The following is a 22,099-nucleotide window of genomic DNA, read 5'->3' on the forward strand; positions in this document are numbered from 1 at the left end:
TGAGTAAGGATTACAGTTGAAGATCTTGAGCAGAGCGGAGGGGTCAAGTTGAGAGATATTTTGAGACAAGTAAATAGATGTATGTTGGAGCAGTATTGTTAATGGCTTTAAACATTAGTATATAAGAGTATTAATACAGTTTTTGAAATATTGAATTTGATATGGTAAAAGGAGATCAAAGATGAAATAGCAGAAAGGGATCCAGTAACACAGGCCAACACAGATCCAGAGAAGAATGGGGGGGTTTCATGCATACACAGAGGCAATACTGCCAGGTTCCAAGCATAGTGGCACATAAAAATGTGTTTTGTAGGAAAAAAAAAAACGCGATCTGTATGCAATTATGAATATCTTGTTGGTTTCTATGATTAATTATGTTAACATATATAATTATACAAGTTAACCCGTGCATGATACTCATGCATTTTTTTGTCAAATAATGTCAGTATACCAAATTTCAGGTCATTCGGATGAGCCCTTTCTGAAAAAATAGTTTTTCCACAGACACACACACACTAACACACGCCGCTACACATGCAAGGGCGGATCTAGAAAATGTTTGTTCCCCGGGGGGATGTTAGGGCGGGGAGATTAAGGCCCCACCCCCTTTCCGACTTCTGAGGCTGCCGGGGGCTGCACAGTATGTGCAGGACCGCTCGGCAGTGACAGGCAGGGACAGTGTGCTGCCCGGCTGCTCTGATTGTGTTTAAAACACAATCAGAGCAGCCGGGCAGCACACTGTCACTGCCAAACGGACCTGCACATACTGTGCAGCCGTCGGCAGCAAACCCCTGCTGGGGGGGGCGATTGCCCCGATCGCACCCCCCTGGATCCGCCACTGTACACATGTGTGTTCATGGGGTAAAATTACCTCACGAAAATGAGTTTGACCCCTCAACTCGTCAATAATGTCAGTATACCAAATTTCAGCCCTTTTTGAGGTTTTTTTTCCACACACACTAAGAATTTAGTAGGTCAGCTAACCCGTGCATGATACTCATGCATTCTAGTCAAATCAAGCTACTTAAGGTGTTAAAAACTCCCCACTGTCACCCCCGGCAACCACCAACCACTCCCAACTGTCACTTCTCCTTCAAGAAATATATAGGTCAGTGTATAACTCTGCCCAGCAGGTGGCGCTGCAGCTTGGTTTTTTTTTTACACAGACAGACTAACACACGCCACTAGACATTTATATTATAGATAATACAAAAATGTCATTCACCAATGACAATGTTTACAACTTTACAGAAGCCACAGACTTTCCTCACCAACAGCTACAACTGTTATTCTGCTAAATTAGGTATCAAGGGCTCTCCACGCCTCATAGGTTGTAAGCTTATTTGGGCAGGGACATCTTTACCTGCTGTTTCATGCTACTGTTTGTAATTTAATAACATGATTCCCTCAATGTAAAGCACTGCACACAATGTTGGTTTGTAACTACAGATATTCCTCACTTAACGACCTACCTATTTATCGACCATTCGGATTTACAACCCGTTTTTACCTCTGGCTCAGTCGCTCATTATGCACATGCTGTTTTTTTATTGCCATGCATATGTACTGTATACAGTATTTTCATCGTTCAACTAAGCTGCTGAAACTTTTTTAGAATGAAAATAATTTTTATTAATTTTAGTAACCAGATACAAAGGACACTATTTATTAAAGGATACGAGTGCCATCCCCATTATGTAGTGCCTCTTTTGGGGTCCCCCAAACAAGACTTGCAATAATTTGTCATACTTTCATAATTAACAGCAGGGAGAGGAGCGGTCAAAGAGGGCAGACTAAACCTGTCCTTGCTATTGAAGCATGTGTATGTGCATGTGTAAGTTAGCTCGCATTCACACTCAATTAGAACATACAACATACAGCTCTACAAACAGTGTTTGGTTTCTAAGTTTGAACCCTTGTGTGCACCCATAGATACAAAATGTCCAAAAATAGAAAGGCTATTGACCTTGAGATGAAAATGAAGATCATTAAAGACTATGAAGCTGGTAAAAAAGTGAAAGTGATAGCACAAGATTTGGAGCTTGCACGTTCGACCATTTCAACAATTCTGAAGGACAAAGATAGAGTGAAAGAGGCAGTGAAATCCTCAGCAGGATTTAAAGCCATCATAACAAGGCAGCAGAAAGGCCTCATTCATGAAAGATACTGGCAATCTGGTTTGACGACCAGATACAAAAAAAGAATGCCGATGAGCCTTTTCATAATTCAAGCTAAGGCACGCAGTATATTTGATACTTTGAAGGAGCGTGAAGGATAGGACTCAACAGAAACATGTATGGCAAGCCATGGACGGTTTCAACGGTTTTGTTGAAGATTCAATTTGCATAATCTGAGTACCTGTGGTGAGGCAGCAAGCGCTGACTTCGAAGCAGCTAAAATATTTGTTCACGAATTCGATGAAACCATTGAGAAAGGTGGCTACTGTATGGAACAGATATTTAATATGGATGAGACCGGACTTTTTTGGAAAAAAATGCCGGAACGGTCTTACATTCACAAGGAAGCAAAGACAATGCCCGGTTTCAAGGCTTTTAAAGATAGGATTACCCTGTTGTTGGGAGGAAATATCGCTGGGTTCAAGTTAAAGCCTTTCCTCATCTATCGCTCTGAGAACCCACGTGCATTTAAGCAGATTAATAAGCACACATTGCCCGTTTACTACCGCTCAAATAAGAAGGCATGGATGACACAAGCTTTGTTAGAGGATTGGTTCCTCAACTGCTTCATACCCCAAGACAAGCAATATTGTCAGGGGAAGGGAGTTGTCTTTAAAATTATGCTCCTCCTTGATAATGACCCAGGCCATCCACAACATCTTGATGATCTACACCCAGATGTAAAGGTGGTGTATCTGCCTAAAAACACAACTGCCATTCTTCAGCCAATGGATCATGGGGCTATAGCTACATTCAAGGCGCACTATTTGCGCACAACTTTTTCCAAAGCTGTAGCAGAAACTGAAAGTAATGAGGTAACCCTTCGAGAATTTTGGAAGTCGTACAATATTTATCACTGCATACAGAATGTTGATTCATCTTGGAAGGAAGTGTCAGAAAAATGTATGCAAGGCATACGGAAAAAATGCCTAAAAAGATTTGCAAATAATTCTGAAGTATTTGATGTAGACACACAGGTCGATGTCATAAATCAAACATCTGTGCAACTAGCTAGCAATCTTAATTTGGAGGTTGAAGTAGAAGATATTGAAGAATTAGTGGAATATGTTGGGGGAGAGCTGAGCAACGAAGACTTAATGGAGTTGGAAGCTCAGCAACACTTGGAAAATGATGAAGAAGAGGGAAAAAATGGAAGTACAAAAGAAGTTCACTTTAAAAGAATTAGTTGGTGTGTTTTCAAAAGTGAATGCGGCTATGTTACAAATAGAGGCTATGGATCTGAATGTGGAACAGTTCATGAAAGTGGAGCGGAAAATAAATAATGTTTTACTATGCTATCATGAAATTTATGAAGAAAATAAAAAAATTACAGAACAAACCACACTAACAGAATACTTCCCGAAACCTACACCAGGGACCTCCACTCATACATCTACAGGTCCTTAGATATCCTTGCCGTGAAATCCCTGGGCCCTCTTTGTTATAATTGTTGCTGTTTGTACAGCTTTACTGTACACATGTTTATTTTCTGTTATGCAGGGTTATGCAAAGTAAAGCAAACTTCAAAATACAATTTTCTTTAGTCCATTTCCTTATTCAGAATCAATATAAATGATTACAATACATGTAGGTGTATATTACAGTACTGTACTCACTTAGTGACCAATTCACTTAACGACCTAGTCGTAGGAACGGAACTAGGTTGTTAAGTGAGGAATACCTGTAAAGTATAATAAGTAATAAGTTACAAACATTGAACCTGACCCTTATATGCCAAATGTCTAATTTAACTAATGAGATGGGTCTGCTGGCACTGCATGGCCTTAATGCACAGCAAAGTTCCAGCATACATTAAGAGCAGAGAGCTGAAAATCCCTGTCTGTGTCTTCCTCAGAGAAGCTTATTATCATTCATTTTTGATCTGTATTAATGCCCTGCACAATTCTGGTTATAAAAAGGTTGTGGAATTTTGGTCGCACTAGTTTATTGAGGACTACAATACTCATTGAAGTAAATATAATTTTTTTTTTACAGGAATCCTTATTCAATATTGAAAATAATTATTATAGAGGTGCTATAATTCATAACAACTGAAAAAAGAAGAAACAAAGAGCTGAGTTGAATTAGGGTACACTATGTAGTCCATTATAACTCATTCATTAGTTTCTAAACCAAAATACTAGTAGTATTAAAACATAACTTTTATTAGTTCAAATAAAACAATCTAAAAACTGCAGAGAAATATAATGTGAAGTGTGTGAGATAAAGTGAAATAAAGTGATTAATAAAATAGCTGTGTATGACTATTTATGACTTGATTATAAGGTAACGGATTAGGGAAAGTTACATGACAAATCCCGCTGCCTTGCTAGAATATCTCATAGATTAAATTGATGCTATGATATATACTTAGAAAGGTTGACTAGTATATCTCCTTATAGCCTATTAATCTGTTATAGGATGTCATATAGTTTAAACGTAATTAATCCTCAACGATTTGGTAACAAATTCCTATAGAATTATTGTAGATTGACTACGGAGATTAAAAGTATCCTCATTACACCTAAAATAGTACTATTGTAATCTATCATAGGTAATCATTTGCTGCTCCCAAAACGGATGTACAAACTCACAAGCCGATAGAGTATTCAGTCAGATATATAAATTCAGATGACAGGGAGTGTATTGCTGGCTACCTAACGAAGGTCTAACTCGGGGTTTGGACAGTGTCAACCTACAATAGCTATCATACAATGGTATAAGTCTAGGCTAAAACATATATATATACATATATATATATATATATACATACATATATATATATATATATATATATATATATATATATATATATATATATATATATATATATATATATATATAAAGTAGTAGGCATTCAGCAACAACGCCGACGCGCATTTCCCTGTAATAGCTTGATCTAGGCAAGCCAATAGTTACTTCAAGCGGGATATTTAAACCTGAAATAGCCAATCAGACATTCTCGTTCTTAAACCATTTGATTGGGTAATGCTTATCATAGGTTTAACCCGTACCTATTCTTGTACTTATTCATCCTATTAATACTAGAAGAACATGAGGCGATGTCATGAGAAAATGAATATATAATGACATTCATTTTCTGGTATGGAGAAAAATATATACTTATTGCTTAAATAATCAATCATAATTAATAGTCAGCAAATCAAAAAAGCATTCTGTCACAGTAATTAATATACAATCACTTGTTGTTATTCCCCGTTTGAAGATGTTAATTATATTAATTTATAAGTTGTATAAGCCCGTCTAGAACTAGAATAGATACATTATACATAATACATATCTTACCACTGCATTATCTCTTACATTGTATCATCTTACGTTCCTACATGTTTCAATATGATTTATCAGTATTGCGCCTTTATATTATGTTAAAATCTTTGCTATCCTGGTGCATTAGCAAAATAGTTATATCAGCACTTCTGAAACAACAGTGGATGCATTATATATAGTATTTATTTTATCATCTTTACCGATATATCATCTTTCATTCCTGCATGTTATAGTATAACTAGTTAATGCGTTTATAAGTTACCGGTATATCAAAATCTTAGCTACTTTCACATAATGATAAGACATAATGAAGTGTTATTATTCCAAAATTCTTATCTAAAAGTTTTCTACACTGCAATTGTTAAAGATACACTTTCATTCAGCTCTACCAGTCTCAGGCAGAGTCAGATTCTCATTAACTGCAAGTCTACATACCGTATTTTTCGCTCCATAAGACGCACTTTTTCCCCCCAAAAAAGTGGGGGGAAAAGTGTGTGCGTCTTATGGAGTGAATACTGCAAGCCAGCAAGAAAGGAGAGCGGGTAAACTTACGGGTCCAGCGGGCTGAAGAGAAAACGGTGGCAGCGTGGAGAAGCGGGTCCAGCGGGCTGAAGAGAAAACGGTGGCAGCATGGTGAAGCGGGTCCAGCGGGCTGAAGAGAAAACGGTGGCAGCGTGGAGAAGCGGGTCCAGCGGGCTGAAGAGAAAACGGTGGCAGCATGGAGAAGCGGGTCCAGCGGGCTGAAGAGAAGACACCAGTGCCGGTGGACTGCGTGGTCCTGCGGATCCTCCTGAACTGTCCGTCCCCCCGCCTATCTGTGAGGACCTAGATATCACATGGGACGGCACCAGTCATGTGGTGCACGTCCCATGTGATACCTAGGTCCTAACAGATAGGCGGAGAAGTACTGATCTTGCGCGGAGGGAGTAAGGTAAGTTATGGGAGGCTAGAGTCCCGGTGGCTATAGTGTGTGTGTTTCCCGGTGGCTATAGTGTATGTGTTTCCCGGTGGCTATAGTGTATGTGTGTCCCGGTGGCTATAGTGTATGTGATGGAGGCTATAGTGTGTGTCATGGAGGCTATAGTGTGTGTCATGGATGCTATAGTGTGTGTGCTGGAGGCTATAGTGTGTGTCATGGAGGCTATAGTGTGTGTCATGGAGGCTATAGTGTGTGTCATGGAGGCTATAGTGTGTGTCATGGAGGCTATAGTGTGTACTATTTTTCCTGTTTTCCTCCTCTAAAAACTAGGTGCGTCTTATGGAGCGAAAAATACGGTAATTACAAGTTGTACGAGTCTGATTCTTAAAAAAAGAAGTGGTATTTAGGCAATTTTTTGCATTAATAAAAAAAAATTGTTGCATAGAGTTTATTACCCTTACATATTTGAATTCATTTACAGATCATTCGTGTCCAAGACTCCTGTCATTGTGGTTAGTAATCTACTCAGTTTAAAAGACCTTAACCAGTAGAATTGTTATTTATTATCTAAAGTTCATTACTTCTACATGTTTTAGTGTTTAGTTATCTCTAAATCATTTGTAAATCCTGTTGCAAACTTCCGTTATTTGACAGGATAACAGACTATCATTGCATAAAAGGTCAATTCCTTGACTGAAATAGATAAACCACTAACACATCAAGAGTTAAAGAGAGATCGAAGGTTTTACACTCTGATCCTTAACTCATTAGAAAAAATATCTTACATGTTTAGGATTGTACAAACAGATGTAATTATTGATAAGAGGCGAGATTAGTTTGTATATGACATTAACCATCGTTTTATTAGCAGCGGTTGAAAGTATTTAGTTTCTCTAAATTAAAGTGTATACACTTTATAATGAAGTAATTGACATGTATTCTTGCATTGTCTTCAGTCAAAGATTACAATAATTGTATACATTTTAATGATGGAGAGAAAATATTCTCCTATTCATCTCGATCCTAATTATTCTAGATAACAGCAAAAAGTATCAGTTGTATAAGTGAGAATATAGTGTTAACAATTTTAAACTCATGTATTACCTATTATTCCTCTATATTCAGATAGTGATACAAATAATTTATATATACTAAACAGGTAACTATATTAGGGAAACAATTGAAAGTATTCTATTGAATATAGGCTATATATACCAATTATTAAACCTAAATAATTGTCATAGATATGCGATGCGTGTAAATACATTAATGAAGATTGGACAATATAAGGGAATAAATTCATAACTAACGTGAATAAAATTTCAGTATAAAAGTTGATCAGTGTAATACGTGATTAATACATGCAGTAAAATAATGTGAAATCATAAATTATAAATAGGATAATAATAGGATAAAGAGAGATTAATTAATAAATACATTCAATTTAAATATGTGAATTGAGAAATGTGATTTTGCTAAGCTGACGCCATCTTGTTGCCTTATAGCCATTTTGTTCTGTTATAGCTTAAATACAATTAGATGCACCTGTTTTGTAGGAGTAATTCATTATTTGCAAGGCTAAGCTTATAACCTTGGACATACCAGACAGGAGATAAGCCAGCTCCCCCCTGGGGAGTTCTAGTGTGCATAATGAGAGAATATACTAACATCTGTCTGAAGGGAACATGAGTGGTTAAAACCTTTTGGGGCGTAGTTTTCTGTAATACGTGATTTTTGCTATATAGATAGGAACTTGTAACTAATAAAGCAGAGTTTATTTGTACACTGAAACCATGCAGTGTATTTAATTCTCTCCAGCTGATGAGCTCATAACTGATAATCTGACAATTACAGGTGAACAATCTGACATAGATTCGACAGCATTGGAGGTCCACACCGAGACTGCTGACCTGAGCCAAGGACAGACAGAACTGGAGGTCGCCCTGGACACAGGACCCAGACTATAACCCGGGTGAGTAGTTTTTTACTCGTCAGGCTTCTCTGTTTAGAGCTATCTCATGTCTGTCTAAGGTATCAGGCACGCAGATCTGTAAGTCTCAGAATTATACAGTTACTAACAATTTGTTTATTGTAATTGTATTGGTAATTAGATTTCTGAAAGATGAGTGAATTTTGAGTGCATGTGTGATACACCATCCCCAGATCTTTGTCAAGAAGTTTAAAAAGAGTTTTCAGACCTTCATCCCAGATGCTGTCAGGCTATTCTGCACGGACAACCAGTGTAAAAAGTCCAAAAGGGACATCCACTGTAAGGAGTCCAAAGGGGCTTCTAGGGCACAGAGCCCACAGAACCGGACATCCAGTATAAGGAGTCCAAAAAGGGGCATCCAGTGTATGAATCCCAACAGGGGAATCTAGTGTACGGAGCCCACAGACCCGGACATTCACTGTTAGGAGTCCACAGAACGGGACTTCCACTATTGGGACAACCCACAGAAACTAGACCAGAGTCTCTATTGGGACTCAAAAGTACTGTCAATTTAGGGGAATATAGACAGTAAGCAGATAGATGACAGCAACCCCCCCCCCCCCCCCCCATAGAAATGATGCGCAGATTTCTAGGATGTGTGGGGAGTAGAAGGTCTGCAAGTAATTTATCAAGAAAGCGGAGATAGCCAAAGAAGGAATTGATATGTGTTAATGAAGAAGCAAGGGTGTTGCAAGTGGTAATGTGACAAGAGCAAAGGGGTATTGAGCCCAAACCCAAAGAGATAGTTTGAGGTGGCAAAGGAAAGTTAAGAGATCTAGAAAGTCGCAAAATATGTAGATAGGCTAAATGTATCACAAGCTAAATGATATAATGACTAAAACAATGAATCAAGTAGGTTGTGTACTAAAAATGTATGTTTGATGTTGCGCAGCTTAAAGAGTGAGATGTGCCCCTCCCTTATTCTGTGTAAAAGTTTTCAGTGTGTTGAGATAAGGAGCACGCTGTTTTTTTGTTATCTGACAATGTATATAACATTGATAAAAAGGTTCAAGTATGCTTCAATATTTCAAGAGGAAAAAATATGTCCGAGTGCTGACTGATAGTAACATGTTGAAGCTAATGTGTATTTAGTCTAATGCTGGGACTTGTAGTTCCACAGCAGTAGGCTGGAAGATAGCAGTTAATTTTTCTTTCTCTGTATGTGAGTTTTATCTCCGTCTTACTGCGTGTGAGGGAGATCCGTGTTTGTCCGTCTTGACCGTTTTACAAGAGACATGTTTCAAGGTTGAAAAAGCTGTACAGTTGAAAATGTAATGCTTTTGAAGAGATGCAAAAGAAGTTTTGAAATCTTTGGTCCGTCACAAGACTGTAAATAATGTACATTATCACTATTATTACTGGTGTCAGAACAAAGTTGGCTGTGGTCCAACAAGCCGTTTTCTGTATTTAAACAAAGTAATTTTGTTTTTGAAGTTGAGAAAAATAGCTTTCTCTTTAATGAACTTGAGAATTGTGGGAGTGAGCTTTACATGGAGAGATATTACAAGCTGTTTTTATCTGTGTAAAATGGCGCTGATAAATGTTCTCAGAAATCAGGCGGGTTTGTTATGCCCATAAAGAAATGCTACAAGATAAAATGTGGTCTGTGAGCGAGAATTGTGAATATATATGTGTACTTTAAACATGGAAATCACAGAATCTGGAAATATGTGTGAATATTTGGTTTACAAAGAGATGATGAGAAAGGAGTGGCTTTGAACACTCGCCCAGGTCTCGTCACTTTGACATTCCCTGTTTGTGAGATTAGGGACTGCCCCATTGAGGAAATCAGTTTTTCATTGCATGGAACGCATAGCGTCACAGTTAAGCTACAAAGAGAAACTTTTCAACAAGTGTCGTATTAGCAGCTGTTCAATGTGAATTAATAACAGTTAAGGTAATTCCTAGTGAATAAATGTTAATCTCTATGAAAAAGTTTTTTAATTCACAGAAGCTCTCCAGCTACAAAGCACCCTTTCAATCCAGATTGCATTGATCCAACTTCCAATGAAATATGTTTTGGTCTACAGCCACAACAAACATAAGTATAAACTAATGAAGGATTTAAAGAACGTAGATTCTGCTGAGTAATGATTACCTTGTTTTGGAAAGAGATATTAGAGTTTATGGGCTATTCGCATAGCAAATGCATGACCTAGGTGGTTTTTCTGTATGTCGAAGAAGGTGAGAAGATGTTTCTAAAGAGAAAAGGAGAAATGGACTAACATAGTTGAATATGAAATGTATGAACCAGTGTTTAAGTTTTTTTTGGGGTTTTTTTAAACAAAATTTTATATCAGATGGTTTGAAAGAAAGTAATGCAATGTAATGTCAAATTATGGTAGATAACAAAGGTTTTTATTCTTTTATCCTCATAATAGTTTTGAGTCAATCAGTGTTGTAAGGACATTCATTGCCCTTATTTACTGTGCTATAATCATCATATACTGTAAATACCTCTTTGTATCATGGGTATGGTAATGCATTGATGGGAATTCAATGTTTGTACATAAATGAAAAAGCCTTAAGACTTTATGAGCTATTATCTGTGCTCCTGCAATAGTACTTCTGGATGATAGCAAGCCATTTATACTCTCCTCTGAGCAGAGCCAAATGTTTAACTAATTTTAAGTTGAAGTAACTTCAGCGCCAGCACTGACTTTGCCAGATTATGACAAGCTTTTCACATTATTTTGTTATAAAGTAAGTGCACATGCACAAGGAGTACTGACACAGATACATGGTCGCAGGCTAAGGTCACTTGTATACTACTCTGCACAATTAGACCCAGTCATATGAGCAATGGCTGCAGCGGCCATAGTGTTTGGAAAAAGTACAGATATTGTGCTAGGGCACCCAGTAACCCTAATAGTGCCACATGAGGTAATAGAAATTTTAAATCAAGCAGAAACAAAACACTTCTCAGCAGCCAGACTAAGTAGCACTGCTAACTCCCTGTAGCGTTACACTTAAGTGGTGCACAATGTTGAATCCTGCTGCCTTATTGCAGCAAGTTTCAAAAGATGGGAGAAGTACCTGTATGTATTGGGGTTCCCCTAGGGATTTGGGGGATCCTATCCCAGCTTGAACAGGAAGAAAAAAAATGCAAACACAAAATTTTTCTGAATATGATTGTGTAGAATTAATGAGACAAGGATCTTTGGTTTTACCTGACATAGATACACTGCTACCAAATGCAGACATCTTACGCTACCACATATATGGTGTTTCTTATACAGGGTGTACTGTAACCACACACACAGAAAGAGTGATTCAACAGAATCTACAGAGTTACATGTAGGCACAAGAAGCTGAATAAAAGGCCCTGACACTTCCATGCATATATGCAAAAGAACAAAGAGTAAACATTTACATTGATTCAAGTTATGCGTTTTTAAGAGCGCATGATTATGACCAATATAGCACACGAGAAAGTGCATCTGGGGAAAGATGCTATGGTTGTACTCACTAACAGGTTATGGATAGCAGCAGGGTTTGTCCAAGCAGCACAGGTGTTAGTAGCAGGATGCTTAATCTGTGCATAGAATAACCCGGGTAAGTCTGTCCTATGGAAAACCACACCCCAGACATAATATCCCTATAAGAGGATACAGATAGACTTTAAACAACTTCCCAAATGCTCGGGCTTTGAGAATGTGCTAGTCTGTGTCGACTTCTTTAGTGACTGGCTGGAGACATGGCTGTATAGAAAAGCAAATGCTAAAGCAGTAGCCATGAAATTTACGAGTGAGGTAATCTGCAGATATGGGGTACCAGAGGTCATTGAAAGTGACAGAGGGACACACTTTACGGGGCAAGGATTCAAGGAACTGTTAAAAGATATGGAAATCATATCTGCCCTTCACACCCCTCACAGACCCCAAAGTTCGGGATGTGTGGAGCGCCTTAATGGTACTCTGCAATTGAAAATGCAGAAAATAATGGCTGAAACAGGTCTGCCATGGATCTCATGTTTACCTGCACGGAGTAAGAAACACTCCTAGGAAAGACACTGATTTAGCACCAAATCAGATACTGTTTGGCACAGCACACAGAACAGGCTGTTACTTTCCATAGCAACTACAGCATGTACATGGTGATTTGTTGAACTATGTTGCTTTACTATAGAAACAACTAACTGAAATACATGGTCAAGTGATTTATTCCATTCCAGGCCCTAATTTTGATGCAGGTACCCATAAACTGCAACCGGGGGACGGGCTGGTTGTGAAAAAGCACGTCAGGAAGAGTCTTGAACCCAGATATGAGAGTCCTTTCCAGGTCTTATTGACGACTCCCATGGTAGTGGAAGTACAGGGAAATGACACCTGAATACACGCATCCCACTGCAAGATCTTCAGACAAGGGGAGTCTGAGTAAAATGTATTTTGCAAGTTTTTTAAAGGTCCAAGGGAGACCAGGGAGTGGTGTTCATTGATATTAGCAGGAGGAATATTGATTGCACATTATGTTCCTTTGCTGTAGGTTGTAGATGTGTACTAGTCTAGAAAGGAAAGCTAGGTCTGGAAGAACAAGACTCATGCCAATAGTAATGTAGAGCGCATTACACATAATGAGAAAAATTCTAATATGAAAGTTTAACCCAACCAAATAAGAAAAGAGCAACCCATGACTGTAGGGGTTTACACCCAATACAGAAATGTATTTGTGAGTATTGTGGCCCAACACATTATTACAATTACACAAGACAATAGGTTAATATTGGACTAATTGACATTTTAGTCTGGAGGGTACTGTCTGACCCTAAATATGTAAATTTAAGCCCAGGGTTGCACCTTTTTAACTAGTGACGCAGATGATCCAGAGAAAATGTTTGATGAACACATGAAATATAAATTTCTAAAGGAGCACACTGGAGATGCTTATCTAGAAGGATAGTTTTCTTGGCTGTACCTGGCCGATTGGTTCAAGGTTATAGGAGGATGGCTATCAGGTTTTATACATGTTGTACTTTAAGGACTGTTACTAATCCTTATTATAATATATATACTAATAAAACTGATGATGTGGCTTATTAGCAAGTGTATTAAAGCTAAGTATTTCTCTTCCAGAAAAATTAAAGTTACCACATCTGTCTTAACCGCTGTACTGTACACCCCATCTAATGAGTGTGAACCTTGTGCAACTCTCAGTACTACTGCCAGTTGTGATCAGTGCAGAAACCAAGAACCTTTTCCTTGGAAGCCACATGCTCGTTACTGAAGTTTATCCTTATGAAGATATACAGCACAATGGATAATCCCTTCTATTGTGAAATAAGTGACATATAGTACTTGCCGAGCGCACTGTGTATTTTCTCCCTCCCTTTCCTTTTTCCTTCCCTAAAAAAATCAATAGTTAAAAAGACAATAAGGAAGAACAAGAGGCCCCAGAGCCTCTCATGTTCACTGATATGTGAAGATCTGACATCAGGACATGCAGCAGGTGCAAGACGGTTGTCGACTCATTGACCATCTATCAGCTAGAAGAGGGATCATGGACTTGTTACTGATGGGGATGGGTTGTTCTATGTATCCAGTTTTAGGCAATCCTATTCATATGTTCTGTTAGAAGGGTGTATGCATATAAGTACCCATTAAAAGCGACAGCAAGAATGTGATCTCTGATAGGTAGTGTTAGGGCAAATAATGAATAAAAAGATGGGAAATGAGAAATGTGATTTTGCCAAGCTAACACCATCTTGTTGCCTTATAGCCATTTTGTTCTGTTATAGCTTAAATACAATTAGATGCACCTGTTTTGTAGGAGTAATTCATTATTTGCAAGGCTAAGCTTATAACCTTGGACATACCAGACAGGAGATAAGCCAGCTTCCCCCTGGGGAGTTCTAGTGTGCATAATGAGAGAATATACTAACATCTGTGTGAAGGGAACATGAGTGGTTAAAACCTTTTGGGGCGTAGTTTTCTGTAATTCGTGATTTTTTCTATATAGATAGGAACTTGTAACTAATAAAGCAGAGTTTATTTGTACACTCAAACCATGCAGTGTATTTAATTCTCCCAGCTGATAAACTCATAACTGATAATCTGACACTTACAGGTGAACAATCTGACATAGATTCGACAGCATAAACGTAAATCGTGAAAATAAGTGTAAATCAAATGAATTGTACTAGTGAAAGAATTAATATAATCTCAGTTTAAAAGATTGATTTATCCACAATTTATACAACCATAAAATTATTTTTCTCGTTAAGTCCATTTCGGCTAATGGTGTTAAGTAGAAATATATATTCAGTTTCCTTTTTAAGTAGCTCATTTTTAATACTGCCTCCTCTTATATTAAGGGATTCTATTTCCAAGGCAAATGCCTTAAGATCTCTGGGATTACCTTGATGGTCTATCAGAAAATGTTTAGCCACAGTAGTCAGTGGTTTTAATTTTGATGTATCCATTTTTACATTGTGAATGTTTCCGACGTGCTCCAACAACCTTTGTTTAAAAGCCCTGCTGGTTATCCCTACATAATGTAAGTTACAAGTACTTTTTAAACAATAAATGACTCCAGGGGTATTGCAATTTATGAAGGTATTGATTATGTGTGTTTTCTGATATGTCATTAAAAGGTTTCATTTTGATGGTATAGTTACATGCTTTGCATGTTTCGCAAGAAAATAAATACTGCAATTGTCTTAGATTGTCCTTTTTTATTGTCCTGGTTCTAGAATTGACTTCTTACTAAGATGTCTTTCAAATTTTTAGATCTTCTCCAACTCATGGGAATATAGTCCCCAATGATTTGTTTCAGGTCTGTGTTTAACTGTAAAAGATGTTTATGTTTTTGTAAAATTCCTCTAATTTCTCGCCATTGACAGTCAAATGTACCTACAAACCTAATTTGTTTATCAGCTGTCTTTGATTTCTGTACTGGGATAAGTAAATTTTTCTTGTTTATTTTTTAAGTATGATTGTAGGATTTTTAATCAAATTATGACTGAAACCCCTCTTAAGTAACCTCTCCTTTAATTCCACAGATCGTTGTTCAAATATAATAAGGAACTCGCCTTTTGGAACGCCTTGCATCGTTATGGGTAAGTGTGAACTTTCTGCATGTAAAATACTATTTGTTGCAGTGGGCTTTCTAAACATATCAGTTGTTACTTCATGTTGGTCCGAAATGGATATATGCAGATCAAGAAAAGTAATTTGTCGGTGTTAATTTCTGATGTTAATTTCAGATTAACATTATTGATATTCAGTACAGAAATGAATTCCTTAAAATGTTCTTCGTTACCTCCCTAAATGATTAATATATCGTCTATAAAACGAAGCCATAAGGTCACAAAATTGGTGTATTTTTCATTGACAGGGATGAAGACAACTTACCTTTCCCGCCATCCAAGAAAGATGTTTGCATATGTGGGGGCACAAGATGTCCCCTTTGCTGTTCCTCTTGATTGTTACTAGAACTGTTCATTGAACACAAAATAATTTTTAGCTAATACAAATTTTAATAAATTAAGAATGAATTCATTGTGTTAACAGATCGTTTTCATTTGTAAAAAGTATCTTACAGCATTTAAGCCCATGTGATGTGGTATACTGGTGTACAGTGATTCCACATCACATGTACACAGCCAAGCATTAGTATCTAAAGTTCGATTTTGGAGTTTGCCTAAAACATCCGTTGCATCTCTGAGGGTAGTGTGGAAACAAATTCATGTAAAAGTGTATCCACATAAATGCAAGCTTTTTCTGTTAAATTGTCAATTCCTAACACTATAGGTCCTCCGGGAGGTTTGTTTTCGTTTTTGTGAACTTTTGGTAATATGTAAAAGGTAGCTGTTTTGGGGTTGGTCACCTAAATGAAGTCAAAATAATTTTTAATCAATAATACCATCATATGAAGTTTTGATGAAATTTCAGAATTTGGCTGTGAGATTAAATATTAATCTTTGATAGCATGTTTTATCATTCAATTGTCTACAGGCTTCTGCAAGGTAGTCTTCTGAAGACCATATCACTTTTTTCAATTTTCCAATGTTGAATCTCATTTAGAGCTCTCCGTTCTTCATTATAAAGATTAGAGCTTTTATATGAAGTATGTTTCACTAGTTGATCAAAATCCTGTGACACTAGATTGAGAAATATTTGTGCTTGGAGACAGTGTGATTTGAGGACAAAAAGTAGATTTCTTTTTTAATTTGTTTTTAATTATTGTGTCTTGACTTGGCATGCTTTTCTGTTGTAATTCTTCTAGATTTGTAATCGCCTCTTCCTCATTCGGTGTAAGTTGGATTTCTCCATCAAAAGTAGGTAAGTATTCATTTTCTTTTTGTTTGAAATGTTTATGTAGAAGTACTTTTCTAACATGAAAAAAAAAATCTCTTTCCCTTTGGAACCTAATCAGGGTAACTAGTTGGTGCGAAGGATAAGCCTCTAGAGAGTACTTTTAGTTATGTAGCTGTTAGGTCTTTCTTTGAGAGATTAATTACTCTGAGAAGTTTCTCATTATTACTTATCGTTTGAATCGTCTTTATTGAGTTTGAGTATTCCCTTCCCATTCTCTGGTGCCTCTCTTTCTTTGGCTTTTCCCTACTCCTTTGCGTATTATATGTAGATTTGGAATTTTTTTTCTCCTAATCTGAGACTTCTGCCTCAAAAAATATTGTTGTACTGATGAAATACTAGCTGAATTAGTCGGACTTTCTATAAATTCGCTATCTGGAGTACTGTAACTGTAATTTTTATTTTATTTTTGAATTCTATTTAAATTCCATTTGAAAACATTATTTGTTTCAAAGTCATTTCTATCTCGAACAAATTTTCTTTTCTTTAATAATTGAATTTTCAATATCCCTTATCTCTTTTTTATATCTTTCATATTGTTTTTGAAATTCATCTAGTCCTTCAAATTCTTTGTTTTTTACCTAAGTCTGAAATTTTTTGGGGTATATTTTTCTAATTTTATTTGATCATGTTTTATAAGTATTTCTATTAAATTGGTAGAACATGTTAGAAGGATGTGTTCCCATTCCTGTTTTAATTCATTATTTGCTAGTTAATAGGTAGGATATAATCTTGGTCTCAATCCTCTAGGTATGATATAGTTTAATATATTGTTAAAATGTAGTCTTATTCTAAAAGGTTTTACTTTCCTTTATCAAAGAGAATTTGAGATCAGATAAATTATCCATCCAAACTTTATCTTGACTAATATTTCCTGATCTTACATTAAATATGGTACTTATCTCCTCATTCCAACGTTCTTGTCTTTGATTAAGTTCCTTTTGCAAATTCGTAGTGGCCATTATAGTTAGTGAATTTAGTTTAGAATAAAATAAAAAAAAAAATTCTTATTAGTAGCACATTCGTGATGCAATAACGTAATAAAAACTGTGCTGACAAAGAAGAACTTGGTGTACAAACCAATTAAATTATATATAAAAGGGTTCTGGAATTTTGATCGCACTAGTTTATTGAGGACTACAATACTCATTGAAGTAATATTCTTTTTTTCTTATAGGAATCCTTATTCAATATTGAGAATAATTATTATAGAGGTGCTACCGATAAGCTAGAATTCATAACAACTGAAAAAAGAAGAAACAAAGAGTTGAGTTGAATTAGGGTGCACTATGTGGTTCATTATTTTCTAAACTAAAAAACTGGTAGTATTAAAACATAACTTTTATTAGTTCAAATAAAACAATCTAAAAATTCCAGCGAAATATAATGCAAACTGTCTGTGATAAAGTGAAATAAAGTGATTAATAAAATTGCTGTGTATGACTCTCTATTTATGACTTGATTATAAGGTAACGGATTAGGGAAAGTTACATGATAATGCCCGCTTCCTTGCTAGAATATTTAATAGATGATTAAATTGAGGCTATGATATATACTTAAAAAGGTTGACTATTATATATTTCCTTATAGTCTATTGATCGGATATAGGTGGTCACATAGTTTAAACGTAATTAATCCTCAATGATTTGGTGAGAAATTCCTATAGAATTATTATAGATTGACTACGGAGATTAAAAGTATCCCCGTCCCTATCATAGGTAATCATTTGCTGCTCCCAAAACTGATGTACAAATTCACAAGCCGATAGAGTATTCGGCCAAATATATAAATTCAGATGGCAGGGAGTGTATTGCTGGCTACCTAACGGAGGTTTAACTTGGGGTTTGGACAGTCTCAACCTACATAGCTATCATCCATTGGTAGAAGTCTAGGCTAAAACATAAAGCCACTGTAATACAGGAAGTTGCTTTGTGGCCTACCTACATTCCAGATCCGACGCCACAATCAACAACTCCGATGGTGGTCAAAGAAACATTCTTATTACGTTGGAATAACCATCTCAAAGAAAACGGAACACACGAACATCTATTCCATTACTGTGCCTGGAGCTAGTATCGCATATTTCCATCAATTTTTTCAAAAGAGCCTATGAACATGTCACTATTGTACCTATTATACGTGATCCTTTAATTTTGTGTCCACATATTATGCAAACATCTACATACTATCGGCTCCAGAAACTGTAACCAGTTCATATAGCGTCTGCGTACAAATACAGGAGTAATTTTCACACCCATAAGAGACAATTGAGTTCTGTACACTTTCAATCTTTATATTATATGGTCTAAAATTTTAATTGAAGCAGCAAGGACCTTCTTGAAAAAAAACGTAGATTTTACAAACACTGCTAGGTACACTTTACAAGATGCTATATTGACATGTAAATCAAGGCTCATCTCTAAAATAGAAGAGGTAAAGAATACTAAAATAGAAGAGGTAAAGAATAACACTGTTCACCCAAGCACTTAATTCCCGGGTGCTCCACCCGGCTGTTTTTACTTGCCACCCAGCTCAACAAAGTCCAATTATAATATAAAAACCATTGTCACTCCTATTAGAACTGGCACTATGTGAGCACTACAGCCAACAGTGTGTGTGTGTGTGTGTGTGTGTGTGTGTGTGTTAAACCACTGACGACCAGTAGTCTGACCAGTCCTAGCAAGTGTGGACAATAACCTCCAACATTTTTCAATATTACCGAAAAGTATTACAACTGCTCCCCCCGTCTATTTCATAATGCCACCTGGCTGGCAAACTTTTCTGGGGAGAACACTGTATAAAGTTTTCTTATTGCAGCAGGACATGCTATCAATTTGGGGAAGAGTGGGTGAAGCAGAAATGCCTATTAACATACTGGAGGATATGAGGACCCTTTTATTCTTAGATATACAGCAACAATGTATATTACTTAAATGTATTTATTGGGAGTGTGGATCTGTGGCACCAGTGTCCAGCGCTCAGGTGCCAAAACAGTCCAAGGGGTAAATGTATCTGCAAGTTTCCGGCGGGTTTCAAAAGTGGAGATGTTGCCTATAGCAACCAATCAGATTATAGATATCATTTTTTAGAATGTAATAAATAAATGATAACTGGAATCTTATTTGGTTATTATAGGAAACATCTCCACTTTTTAAACCCCCCGGAAACTCGTAGCTTGATACATATACCGCCAAGTGCTGTGTATATATTTAATAAATAAATGTATGCTTACTTTCCCCGGTGGTAAAATGGGCATCTGGGGGCTCCTCTGGCAAATGTAAACTTAAAATTGAAGTTGGTTAGATAATTTTACATTCATAAAGGTACAAGGAATTTATAACTACCAGTGTAGGAATCGTGATTTCCTACATGAGATTGCTCTAGATATAGAACTATTCATAAACTAAGTTCTTGGTCAGGTCAATTATAACAACGGGCAAAAGAATCCAAAGAACAACAACAATCTATTTATTTGTTTTCAGAGACATCCTAACAATATGTTCAAATGCAATAATATAAGATATAAGCAACCGACAATGCGATTGAAAACGAATAGTTTAGAATATTGTGATAATTATGACATAGTAACAATATTGGATAGAAATATAAAAATACTAAGATTGAGGAGGCAAACGCTTGGTTAGGGATATATAAATATAAATGGCAAATAATGGCAGACCAAAATATTTGGCATAATAACAAACATGGCCATGATTCTTCTTACAACATATCATCATCATTTATTTATATAGCGCCAGCACATTTCGTAGCGCTTTACAATTGGGAACAAACATTAATAAGACAATACTGGGTAAAAGATACAGTCAGAGAGGTAAGAGAACCCTGCTCGCAAGTTTACAATCTATACCAGACAGGATACAATACTTTTCAAGTAAAACAGAATATTAACAACTTCATTTAAATAAGCATCCCAATTATATGTAACCTAATAGAGAAATAAGATAGATAAGGGTTAAACACACCATAAATAGATTGCAACTGAATTGGGAAATCACGTGAAACATTAGTATTGGATATGAGTACACCCTCCTGGGGACTCCCTTTAAGTCTGTGAAAATCTCTACTGCCATTAGTTGCCTAAGCAGTCCGAGTTTCCCCTGCTCCGATGCGATATTCTACATCTCCCGCCTTACTCACCTGACTGGCATCTGTAATCTTTGCTCCTCAACTTGTACAACTTGTCTACACTAATCCAATACCTAGTTCTCGGTCAATAAGAGCACCAGAAAACAGAGCTGTACGAGATTCCAAAGGTAAAATCCGTAACTGGCCAAAGGCTGTATCCTCTTCTTTTATATAACATAACGCAGCTTTTGATGTCTACTTAACCCACTCAGGTTTCCCCCCCAACTGTCTGCAACACATTCACTTCTAGACAGCCAGGTTATTCGGGACATTATCCTCATCATCAATAAACCAGCGGGCAGAGGTCTCCGGGGTACTGCTGGCAAAATTACTCAGCACTTCTCCCGCCTAGACAAAGCAAAGACTTCTTCCCCTGTCCGTTCTCCTCACGGAACCCAAAATGACCCAGACCCTCTAAGTGCCATGGCTCCCTCTACCAAAGCCGACTTTACTGAATTGCACAATTTAATCGTGGACCGCACTAACGCTTTCTCTGTTGACCTTCACAAAGCCATAAGAGACCTCAAATCAGAAATGGTTATAATATCTAAAAGAACCACGGTCCTTGAAAAAAAAAGGTAGAGTCCACACTTAAATTTCAGAACAAAGCATCCCAGGATTTGGACTTCTTACTAAAGGAAAATGACTTTCTGAAAAACAAATTGGAGGATATGGAAAACCGAGAAAGTCGTAACAATTTCCGTTTACGTAACATTCCTGAATCTGTAGAATCAAAAGATCTAGAGGAATATGTGAGCAAGTTTTTTTCTTCTCTGAATACTACACTATCTAACCATCCAATACAAATAGAGCAGGTTCACAGGGCTCTGAGACCTCGCCCGAAGGACACTGATCCCACTCACGATATGATCTTCTGCGGTTAGGAACTCTCCTTATACTCTCTATGATGGTTGTCGCATCCAGGTGTTTCAAGACCTTGCTCCCTCAACGATTGCCAAATGGTGTGATGTTAGAGAAGTGACCCGTAACCTTAGAGAAAATGGCTATAAATACCACTGGGGGTTTCCTTTCCATCTCATAGTCAAAGTGGTAGGCAGACAAGAGTCGTTACGTACACCAAATGAGGGTAAAGATCTGATCCATCGGCTCAACCTCTCTCGCCTTGACCGGGACATTGGAGGGGACTTGCAGGGCTCTACGGCACAACAACCCCCATGAATTGCATCTTTGTTCCTCCATTTAGGGAGGATCTAAAGGCATACCCTTCCTCATGACTATACATTGTTATGTTTTTGTTGTTAGG

The 22,099-nt window shown here is 37.0% G+C and overlaps 1 protein-coding gene and 1 long non-coding RNA gene across 3 annotated transcripts in view; one reads left to right on the top strand and one right to left on the bottom strand.

Annotated features, from left to right (window-relative positions):
• HIBCH (3-hydroxyisobutyryl-CoA hydrolase) overlaps positions 1-22,099 on the bottom strand; it is a 326,855-nt gene that overhangs the window by 209,649 nt on the left and 95,107 nt on the right. The gene's annotated exons all lie outside the window — the stretch shown is intronic.
• Positions 15,017-18,101, top strand: LOC142097843 (uncharacterized). The gene is made up of 3 exons (XR_012678263.1): positions 15,017-15,431; positions 16,601-16,656; positions 17,867-18,101. It is a non-coding gene; the product is annotated as an uncharacterized LOC142097843 (long non-coding RNA).

This window comes from Mixophyes fleayi, chromosome 7 (assembly GCF_038048845.1).
Source record: "Mixophyes fleayi isolate aMixFle1 chromosome 7, aMixFle1.hap1, whole genome shotgun sequence".
NCBI lineage: Eukaryota > Metazoa > Chordata > Amphibia > Anura > Limnodynastidae > Mixophyes > Mixophyes fleayi.